This window comes from Mauremys mutica, chromosome 11, assembly GCF_020497125.1.
Source record: "Mauremys mutica isolate MM-2020 ecotype Southern chromosome 11, ASM2049712v1, whole genome shotgun sequence".
NCBI classification, from domain to species: Eukaryota; Metazoa; Chordata; order Testudines; family Geoemydidae; genus Mauremys; species Mauremys mutica.
Window position 1 is genome coordinate 70048005 of NC_059082.1, and position 10256 is coordinate 70058260.

The following is a 10256-nucleotide window of genomic DNA, read 5'->3' on the forward strand; positions in this document are numbered from 1 at the left end:
TAAACGGCCAAATGCACATTCCACCACCATTCTGCACTTGCTCAGCCTGTAATTGAACAGATCCTGACCACTGTCCAGGCTGCCTGTGTATGGCTTCATGAGCCATGGCATCAAGGGGTAGGCTGGGTCCCCCAGGATAACGACAGGCATTTCAACATCCCCAACTGTTATTTTCTGGTCTGGGAAGTAATTCCCTTGCTGCAGCCGTTTAAACAGAGTAGTGCTTCTGAATACGCGAGCGTCATGAACCCTCCCTGGCCATCCCACGTGGATGTTTGTGAAACGTCCCTTGTGATCCACCAGTGCTTGCAGCACCATTGAAAAGTACCCCTTCCGGTTTACGTACTGGGTGCCCTGGTGCTGCGGTGCCAAGATAGGGATATGGGTTCCATCTATCGCCCCCCCACAGTTAGGGAATCCCATTGCAGCAAAGCCATCCACTATGGCCTGCACGTTTCCCAGAGTCACAACCTTTCGTAGCAGCAGCTTAGTGATTGCTTTGGCTACTTGCATCACAGCAGCCCCCACAGTAGATTTTCCAACTCCAAATTGATTCCCGACTGACCGGTAGCTGTCTGGTGTTGCAAGCTTCCACAGGGCTATCGCCACTCGCTTCTCTACTGTGAGGGCTGCTCTCATCTTGGTATTATGGCGTTTCAGGGCAGGGGCAAGCAAGTCACAAAGTTCCATGAAAGTGCCCTTACGCATGCGAAAGTTTCGCAGCCACTGGGAATCGTCCCACACCTGCAACACAATGCGGTCCCATCAGTCAGTGCTTGTTTCCCGGGCCCAAAATCGGCGTTCAATGGATAGAATCTGCCCCATTACCATCAGGATCTCCAAAGCGCCGGGGCCCGCGGTTTGAGAGAATTCTGTGTCTACGTCCTCATCACTGTCATCGCCGCGCTGCCGTATCCGCCTCTTACTCGCCTCGGTTCGAAGGTCCTGGTTCAGCATATACTGCACGAGAGTGCGCGAGGTGTTTAAAACATCCACGATTGCGGTATGGAGCTGAACAGGGTCCATGCTTGCTGTGCTATGGCGTCTGCACGGTTCACCAAGCAAAAAAGGCGCGAAACGGTTGTCTGCCGCTTTCAGGGAGGGAGGGAGGGGTGAGGCTGTACCCAGAACCACCCGCGAAAATGATTTTTGCCCCATCAGGCACTGGGATCTCAACCCGGAAATGCCAAGGGGCGGGGGAGGCTGCGGGAACTATGGGATAGCTACGGGATAGCTACCCACAGTGCAACGCTCCAGAAATCGACGCTAGCCTCGGACCATGGACGCACAACACCGATTTAATGTGTTTAGTGTGGCCGCGCGCACTCGATTTTATAAAATCTGTTTTACAAAACCGGTTTATGCAAATTCGGAATAGTCCCGTAGTGTAGACGTACCCTTAGTCTCTAAGGTGCCACAAGTACTCCTGTTCTTTTTGCGGATACAGACTAACATGGCTGTTACTCTGAAACCTGCTAATATTATTGTGAGCACAATTGCAGCACCGTGCGAGTCATACTGGGTGGCTAGAGCAACATTATCTTTACTCAGGTAGTTTACAGTGCATGATAGACAATGCAAGATGTGGCTGTAAGAAAGCCAATCTCATGTAGTGAGTCTTGCATTCTCAGTCAGCTCATGTTAATATGTCTGAAACTCAAAACTGATCAAACTCAAGGGGCTGGTTCTTGGTTAAAAATAATCACAATCAGTAAATCTCAGACATTTACTGTTACTACTGGAAGGATCATAATTATCTTGGTGCCTGCTTTTCAGGAGAGACAGATCCCCTTAAGAATTAACCAAAGCTTGCGCCTCATTCACAAACTCCCTTAGATTTACAGTGCAATGAGGCTGCTGGGCTCACCAGATTAGTCACTGAAAGGCTTTTGGTATCTTAAAAATGTACCTAAATTGGCTTGATGAGTAGCATATTATCGAATTGTTGTTCTACTGTAAAGTAAGATGTCCCTGACAAATAGCAACTTACAGTACACTGGCACCCATCATGGTATATCTGTACTCGAAAAGACAGGCATCAGTTTAGCAACCATTTGCATAATCCTCAGAATCTGAATGCAGTCTCTTGCAAAGTAAACTGAATGCAAACAGGTTCCAGCTCTGCAAAGCATTTAAGTATATTCTTGAATTAAAAGTGCTATGTTGAGATGGTTTGCTGACTCATGACCACAGAGAAGAAGTCAGAATATTAAATAATGGAGCAATATTTTTAAGGTTAATATACAAACAATAGGCCAGGTTCTGATCTCACTTCCACCAGTGTAAATCTCATGCTGCTGAGGCATATGCTACCTACAGCAATCCTACACACCATTTGGCACATCCAACACCTCATTCAGGGCCTCTGTATGAATATAGGCCATTGATATCTTGTGTTGCTGTACTTGTTATACCAATATAATAAAAACCAGCAGGATCTTAGTAAGAGGGATAAGGCAAAGATGCCACATTTATTGTAAATATAATAGTAAAGCAAAAGACAAAAGCAAACAATGTTGTTTTACTACTTATTTCTTATACACACACATATATTCATTTACACAATCATTCATTCAAGTTCTGTATAGGTGTTATAGTTACCAGCCTAGACGTTGCTCATGCCAAGTTACTGGCCAGGTATCTTGGTCATGAGGATGGAGCCGAGTCTGTGTCAGATGCATCTGATGCTCCTGGAGGCTGGCAGCAGAACCATAGACTCAAAGTCCTCAGTCTTCAGAGTCCAGTTTTATAGGAATTTATTCCTATGTCAGTCCATGAGAGTTGCTTCATTCTGCTGTTGCTAAATCAATCAGCAGGTGGCTGGCTCCATGTTATCAGATGTTTGTTTTTCCTTCCTTTGAGGTGTGGTGGGGTGGATTCCAGTTTGCCCTCCGGGGGGGGTCATCTGGTTGATCCCACTTGACACCTTCTTCAGCCGACACTGAATTCTTCAGGCTGGTAACTTCCTAACCATTCATTCATTATTTAAACTAGGCACTCATTCACATACATTCTCTATCTTAATCACATCTATTTTACTATCTCTTTACCTTTCGGGGTGTTACCAATTTATGTGAGACTCTGTCTTTTAACAATTAAAAATAAAGTGAGATGAAAACTTACAGAGGGTGGGAGGTCTCTATCTATATACTATAACAGACACTGTTTTGGCTTACTTAGAGTTAATTAATGTTTAACAAGTTTTATACAAAGTATTTCTTTGAGCAGGCTTCACACAGACACAGCTGGTGGCTTGCAGGTTAGAGGCTAAATCTTGGTAATCACATTTACTTCTAATATAAACCTTCAATTATAAAGTATCAATTAACAATAAATCATTTCTAACAATAAATTATTTTTCATATAAACCATGTCTAATATTAAACCTTCTTTAATATCCCTACATAATTATGTCCTCTAAATTCATATCCAGCAATTCTTAACACTGGTCTGCAAATTTCTCTCCCTCCAACCTCTCCCCCGACCTCAGGATCATTACACAATCGTGCCTTTCTCACTTACTTAAACACCTAGAGAAATGAGAGCTTTGGGCATAATAGTTAGATTATTTAAGCTTCTCTGGAGTGAAAGAGCACTTCTTGCCTTCTGGTAACATACAAAAAAGTACCCTATAGAAACCATCCCCCTTCCTTATGACTTGGCACATTTATGAAGGATTTAGGGATACTGGGGAGACGCTGTAGTTTTATGTTTGATGAATAGAACACAAGTGGCTTCTCTACAGGTTAATCTAGTCTACGATGTGATGCTCAGCTCAACAGAGGAGGTTAAAAAAAATCAATTTTTAATGAGAATTTATGGTGTGGTCTGAAAGTGAGTTTTGCTGCCTGATTTGTGTGGAACTGAAATAAGAAGCAATATGTTAAGATGATCACACAATTACAAAAAAAGGATAGATTTTTTTTTAAACGTCTAAGGCTGAATGCATAATGTCTCCCATGCTTTCATCCATAGTCACTGCTCTAATTCAATTCATTCTTTGCAACCTGCTTTGAGGAGAACTTGCGTATGAAAGATGACTTATGAAATCAAATTCACCTGTATATTTAGTGCTAAGTGCAGATGTGGCAAAAGCACTAATTCAGTAAGCAAAGAGAAGACATGGAAAAACACCCAAGAGTTATTCATGATACCTTGTCATTGGACAAATAAAATACAGCAAGCATTCGAGGGTCACAGCCTTTTCTTCAGGCCATGCAAAAACAGTGCCAGGGAAAACATGAACTTCTAAATACATTCCCAATTATAACATAATTCACCTTTATAAATGATGCCAGTAACAATAATTATAAGATTCATTTAAATTATATTTATTATTTCTATTTCTGTAGTGCCCAAAGGCTCCAGTCAGGATCAGGGCTCCATTGTACAAAACACTGTACCACCACATAAGATCCAGTCCCTGTCCTGAAGAGTTTTCCACCTATTTAAAGACAAGAGACAATAAAGTAAGTGTAACAAACAATGGGAGGAGATGGGGTCTGGGAGGTGTGGGAACAGTAACAAGACTATGGGGTTTCTCAGGCTAGCTAAGGCCTGGTCTACACCTAAAACTTAGGCTGACCTAGCTACATTGCCCAGGGCTGTGACTAATTCTGCACCTTGTGTGATGTGGTTAGGTCAACCTAACCACCACTGTAGACACAGCTTGGTAGATAGAAGAACTCTTGCCTCAACCCAGCTATGGCCTCTCGGCGAGGTGGATTACCTATGTCAATGGGAAAACTCCTTCCCTCAATGTGGGATGTGTCTACACTACAGTGCTATAGTGGCACCACTGCAGTGCTGTAGCCGTGCCACTGTAGCTGCTATAATGTAGAAGACAGCCCCTAAGTTCACAACTAGATGATTCCAGATCAATTGAACATTTTTTTCTCTTATGAATAATCAAATAGTTTGAGGGCAGTGACCATTTTTTGGTCCATCTTGGTACAGCACCTAGCACACTGAGGGCCAGTCCATGACCGGGGCTCCTAGGTGCTACCACAATACAAATAATAAATACTAAAATTAATAACTTAACGATACCAGCTCTTCCCACGGATGCTCAGTCTAGCTGCAGTCAGCTAGCTACTTTTTTGCCGCCATCACAAAAGCAGTGGGCTAGGTGGAGACATTTGAAGCAGGAGAGGGCAGTATCTATACAGACGAGCTCAGAAAGGCATTCATGCCTAAGGGGCAGCATGAGAGGAAGCACTGGAACATTTGTGGAGGAAGCAGACAAAGGTGAAAGCATTGTACAAATACTAGTAAATTATCTTCACAACCCTTCTGGGAAGCAGGTAAATATTATTATCCTTATTTTACAAATGAGGACACTGACAGATTAAATGCCCTGATCTTGTGCATGTGCTTAATTTTATGCATGTGATGTCAGGGGGCCCACTCACATGTAAAATCAACATTTCAATGCATGTTTGTGCACTCAAGGGCTAAGCGAACTGTTCAAGTCAGTTAACAGAGGCAGGACTGGAACGCTGAACTCTGGGCTCTCAATCCTGTGTCTTTAACACAATTGCATCCTTTCTCCTCTCAAATCTTTGGAGAGACAGTCCTTCTGGAAGCAGATTGCTCTAAGAATCTTAGTTTTCTGTGCAGGGATTTGAAGCATTAGTGCCCATAACAAATTACGTTTCTTTAGCTTGAAGTGAAAAGTTGCAGTCCTCGAATGTGCTGAGCTGTATTGTACTTCATATTGGTGCCTGTAATTTAAATGAGGGATAATGGCAATTTAGCCAATGCATGTCATCCTCCTTTTGTGGGAAGTGAATACAAAGTTTTCAGGAGAAGTTCATTACCTAGTTGGAGTGCAAATCTCTCATTTAAATCTCCTCCTTATTCATAACCTGAAAGCAAAAAACAGCTGGACTTGTCTCAAGCGGAAAACCATTCTGATCTTAGAAATAGCAATATAACAATGTTGCTGCAGGCTTAGCTATTGGAATAACTGTTTTGTTAAACTTCAAAGAGGAAGGAAAGAAAAGTTCATGATTTGTTAATGTGTTGTTCCTTCTGTTTTGGACTTAGTGGTTTGGTACCAATCTTTGTATTGAAGATTTATTAGTACTAGGCAGAAGGAGAGTATAAGGGTTATGGATGGGGCTGCTCAAAGTGATTAAAAATATTCTGAGAAAATCTAAGAGTTTCTTTTAGAGTAATTTCAACTGAAAGACCATAATGTGGGTAATAGAAAATACATGCAGTCAATGTGGTACATGGAGTTTCTGTTCTCATTATCAGTAGGAGCATTCACAGAAATCAGAGGATCTAAGGGGCTGACAATCCGATTGGAACAGAACTGTATTTCAGTTTAAATTGTTAACTCCTGCCCTTAACCCATGGAACTGGGATTTCTCAACACGGACAGAAAATTAGAGGTGCAAATAGAAATCCAAACCATAAACCCAATCTAAAACCACCAAACTCTTATTTAATAGCCATAGAAATATTCATCATTTTACCTAATCCTGTCTTTTTATGCTTCATTCTGTCCAGGGCAGCCAAGTTATTGAGACTTTTGCACCAATTCTCAGTTTTCTATATAAGGGAAGATTGCCACTCCTGGGCTATCCTTGTATGAGGAAGGGGAGCAGCTTTGGCCAGTTATTATTTGATCTTTTTTCAACAGGAAAATTTAACACACAACCTGAGGAACTCATTGCCACAATGTGTCATTGAATTTCATAGGATTCAACAAGGAATTACCCATATATATGGATAATAAGGACATACATTAGATTACATAGACCATAAATCATTTTTCCCCTTAAGAAATTTATAACTCCTTACACTCCAGGGCATAAACCAATCACTACTAAGTGTGTATTAGGGAAAAGTTCCCCTATTGGCAAGTTATTTCATAATTGTCCATGGCTTTATTTCTTCCACCTTTCTCTGAAGCATCAGAGACAGGACACTGGTCTGATCTGGGGATGGCTGCTCCTGCGTTATTAGTGCTGTGGCTACTTTGGATGTTTGTTTTCTCACTTTTCAACTGCTGTTAGTACAGATTCTAACAGACTTTCAGGGATGATCTGTATAGAATTGAAAGGTCATCAGTGCATCAGAACACTTGTATTTCAATGTCTGTGTACAAACTGGCCTTAAAGCTTAACCATATATTAGGACAACTTTAAGCTTTTTAATGCACATCTGAATCATATCAGTTTTCTTCATGTGTAGCTCTCTTTTAGAACAGTCTCCATCTGCTATTACATTGTATCATAAAACAAGACATCAAAAGTAGCTCTGGAAATTAAAACTCCTTTGTCTCTTGAGTACCTGCCTCCAAGCCCGCTGCATGCCACCATAACCTTTAGTGTGCCCCCTCACTATCAGCAGTTACCTGTGACTGAGTGCTGTAAGAGAAGAGAAAAGGGCCGGTAGGAGTGAGGAATAAGATGGAAGATCAACAGCAGTGCTGGGCTGTGTCTGGGTAAGGAGCTGAAGGATGCCATGCGGGAAAAGGAGTGGGAGAAGGAAAAAAAATGCAGAGGAAGGATAGGTACAGCAAAGACGAGGAAGATGCAAGTACAGGGTCACCCAGAGGGGGGGAGCAAGTGGGGCAATTTGCCCCAGGCCCCCACGAGAATATAGTATTCTATAGCATTGCAACCTTTTCTTATGGAAGGGCCCCCCCAAATTGCTTTGCCCCAGGCCCCCTGAATCCTCTGGGCGGCCCTGTGCAGGAAGGAAAAGTCTTTGCAAATCATAGACGCCAACTCCATGGGTGCATCAGGGGGAAAAAATGGTAGGTGCTCAGCATCCACGGGAAGCCCTGCGGATCAGTGCCTTCCCCTCCCCCCACTGCCCAGCAGCCCTGCCAATCAGCTGCTCCCCCTCCCTCTCAGCACCTCCAGCCCACCACAGATCAGCTGTTTAGCGGTGTGCAGGAGGCACTGGTGGGGAGGGGGTGGAGCAAGGGCCGGGCACATGCAGGGGAGGGGATAGAACTGGGAAAAGGCAGCGTGGGGCTTGTGGGAAGGGGTGAAGTGGGGGTGGGGTCTGGGGTGGAGCAGAGGGTTGAGTACCCCCCCCCAGGAGTGCAGGAACTTGGTGCCTATGTTGCAAATAATGTAGCTTTGTACATCAAATACAGAGCAAAATCTTAGGAAGTGAGGTTTAATCAGAAGTTTCAGGTGATAAGGACCAAGAAAAAAGATGGGATGGAGAAAATGGATTACAATGAAAAGTTTATGTGAATTATCAGAATACAATGTAGAGTTGACATAGTGACCACTTGACTTCCATGAGTTTATCCTTGAAACAGCAAACAAGTAGCAAAATTCAAATGCACAGGTGCAAAGTTTATTAACATTCTTAACTTCAAAAATCTAAACTAACATTCTTTAACCTCTAGCTTGTGTTTGTAAGTCTCCGTGTAATCTACAAAACAAGCCAAATTTGAATCTTCTAGTTCAAGGTTTTTTTTGAATAATCCAACCTCAGTATTACCAATCAAAATATTTGTGAAGTGTCCTTGTTTGGTGAAGGTGGTTTTCAGTGTGTTAAGGTGTACATCCCAGACTTTCTCCTCAGAGCACAGATATCCAGGGTTTAAATTCTCAAAGAGTATTTCCCAGAGCCGTGGGACTTGGGGCTTCAACCCTACGGGGAGCGCCGGGGCTCAGGGCTTCTTCCCCACAGGTTTGAAAATATTTACCAGCGTTCTGATCCGGACCGTTTGGGCTGAATGTAAGCCCAGGTGATATCTGAGCACCTGGTTGTAGCTAACAAATATCTTGGTGTGTTTGGGGTGGTTACTGAATGTATTAAGGTAGCTGTAGTGATCTGTGGATTTCTTGTATACAGCTATACATACACACACACAATTATATATATAGTGACAAAACTCCGACCTTCTCTCAGGGGCCCTGCGCTTCCTGTCGGATTACGCTAGCCTCAGGGCTCACTGTGACCCTCCACGTAGCCCTTCTCCCTCTAAAGACAAGGGTCACAGCCTACTGCGTCATTTTCATCATAAGCCAGCAAGGGAGACGAGAAGTTATCCTTCCTCACACAGTCTCTGTTGTCTCTCAGTCTCAGTGATTAGTCAGGGAGGGAAGGGGGGAGTCCGGGCCCACCCTCTACTCTGGGCTCCAGCCCATGGACCCTGGTAGTAGCAGCTCTTGGTAGCTGACTTTTTGGAACCAGGACGAGTACAATTTCCTGGGCCACTTCCCCACAGCAGCCCCCACTTCCTCAATAGCTTCATCACCCTTACCTCAGGGCCTCCTTTCTTATGCCTGATAATGTTTGTACTGCTCCATTTCTCCAGGAGCAGCATGGCTTTCTTCTACAGCTCCACGGACGGACAGACAGGTGGAGGTGCACACACACACATACCACCTGACTAAGTGGGAGGCTTTTAACTAGTTTCAGCCAGCCCCTGATTGGCTTCAGGTGTCCCAATCAACTTAGCTGTCTCCACTGCTTTCTGGAAGGATCTTAATTGGCCCCAGGTGTCTTGATGAACCTGGAGCAACTGCCATTTGGTTACCATGGTAACGGGGATTTGTTTAACCTGGGGCTAACATACCTGTTTTTCACTACTTTCCTATAGCCGTCTGGCCTTGCCCCGTCACACTATATATTCACCAAACAAAGGACACTGTACTAGACAAGAAGGTGACATCATGTAATGGGCCATCCAAATACCCCAAGAGAACCTGCTTCAATACAATAAAACCCTCTCTGACCACACACCCATGTTGTCACCTACCACACCACACTGGAACCCATATGGGATATTATCAAACAACTACAACCCATACTCGATGGGAACCCCACTCTGAAAGAAATCTTCCCTGAACCCTGACGTCTGGTCTTCAGACAACCCTCCAGCCTCTCCAAGCGCATCATCAAACACAAGCTCCCTACAGACCAGGACACACCAACTGAAAGCAGCACCAGATCCTGCCAGAACAACAGGTGTAAAACCTGGAGACATATCTCCACTGCTACAGTGATCAGCCCCTCCTCCCCAAGCCCCACAAACACACCTTTGGAGATGTGTGGGTCCTACACATCCTATTACAACATGTGATGTACCTCATCCAGTGCACTAAATGCCCCAATAACAATTATGTGGGTGAAACCAGACAATCACTCGGCTCTTGAATGAACTCATGGAGGAAAATGATAAAAAACAAAAAATACCCTGTCACTGTGGGTGAACACTTTTCACAGAAAGGGTAAGCAGGGTCTCCAAGGATCACAATGGGCCTTTCGACTTC

At 43.7% G+C, this 10256-nt stretch overlaps 1 long non-coding RNA gene across 2 annotated transcripts; it reads right to left on the reverse strand.

The window, feature by feature from the left end:
• Positions 1–3449: 3449 nt before the first annotated feature.
• Positions 3450–9446, reverse strand: LOC123344464. Of its 2 annotated transcripts, XR_006572561.1 has the most exons (4): positions 9245–9446; positions 5820–5867; positions 5050–5723; positions 3450–4444 (listed from the first exon to the last, which is right to left on the reverse strand). It is a non-coding gene; the product is annotated as an uncharacterized LOC123344464 (long non-coding RNA). The 2 variants fall into 2 exon arrangements; XR_006572560.1 differs by having other exon boundaries at positions 3450–5723.
• Positions 9447–10256: the final 810 nt, after the last annotated feature.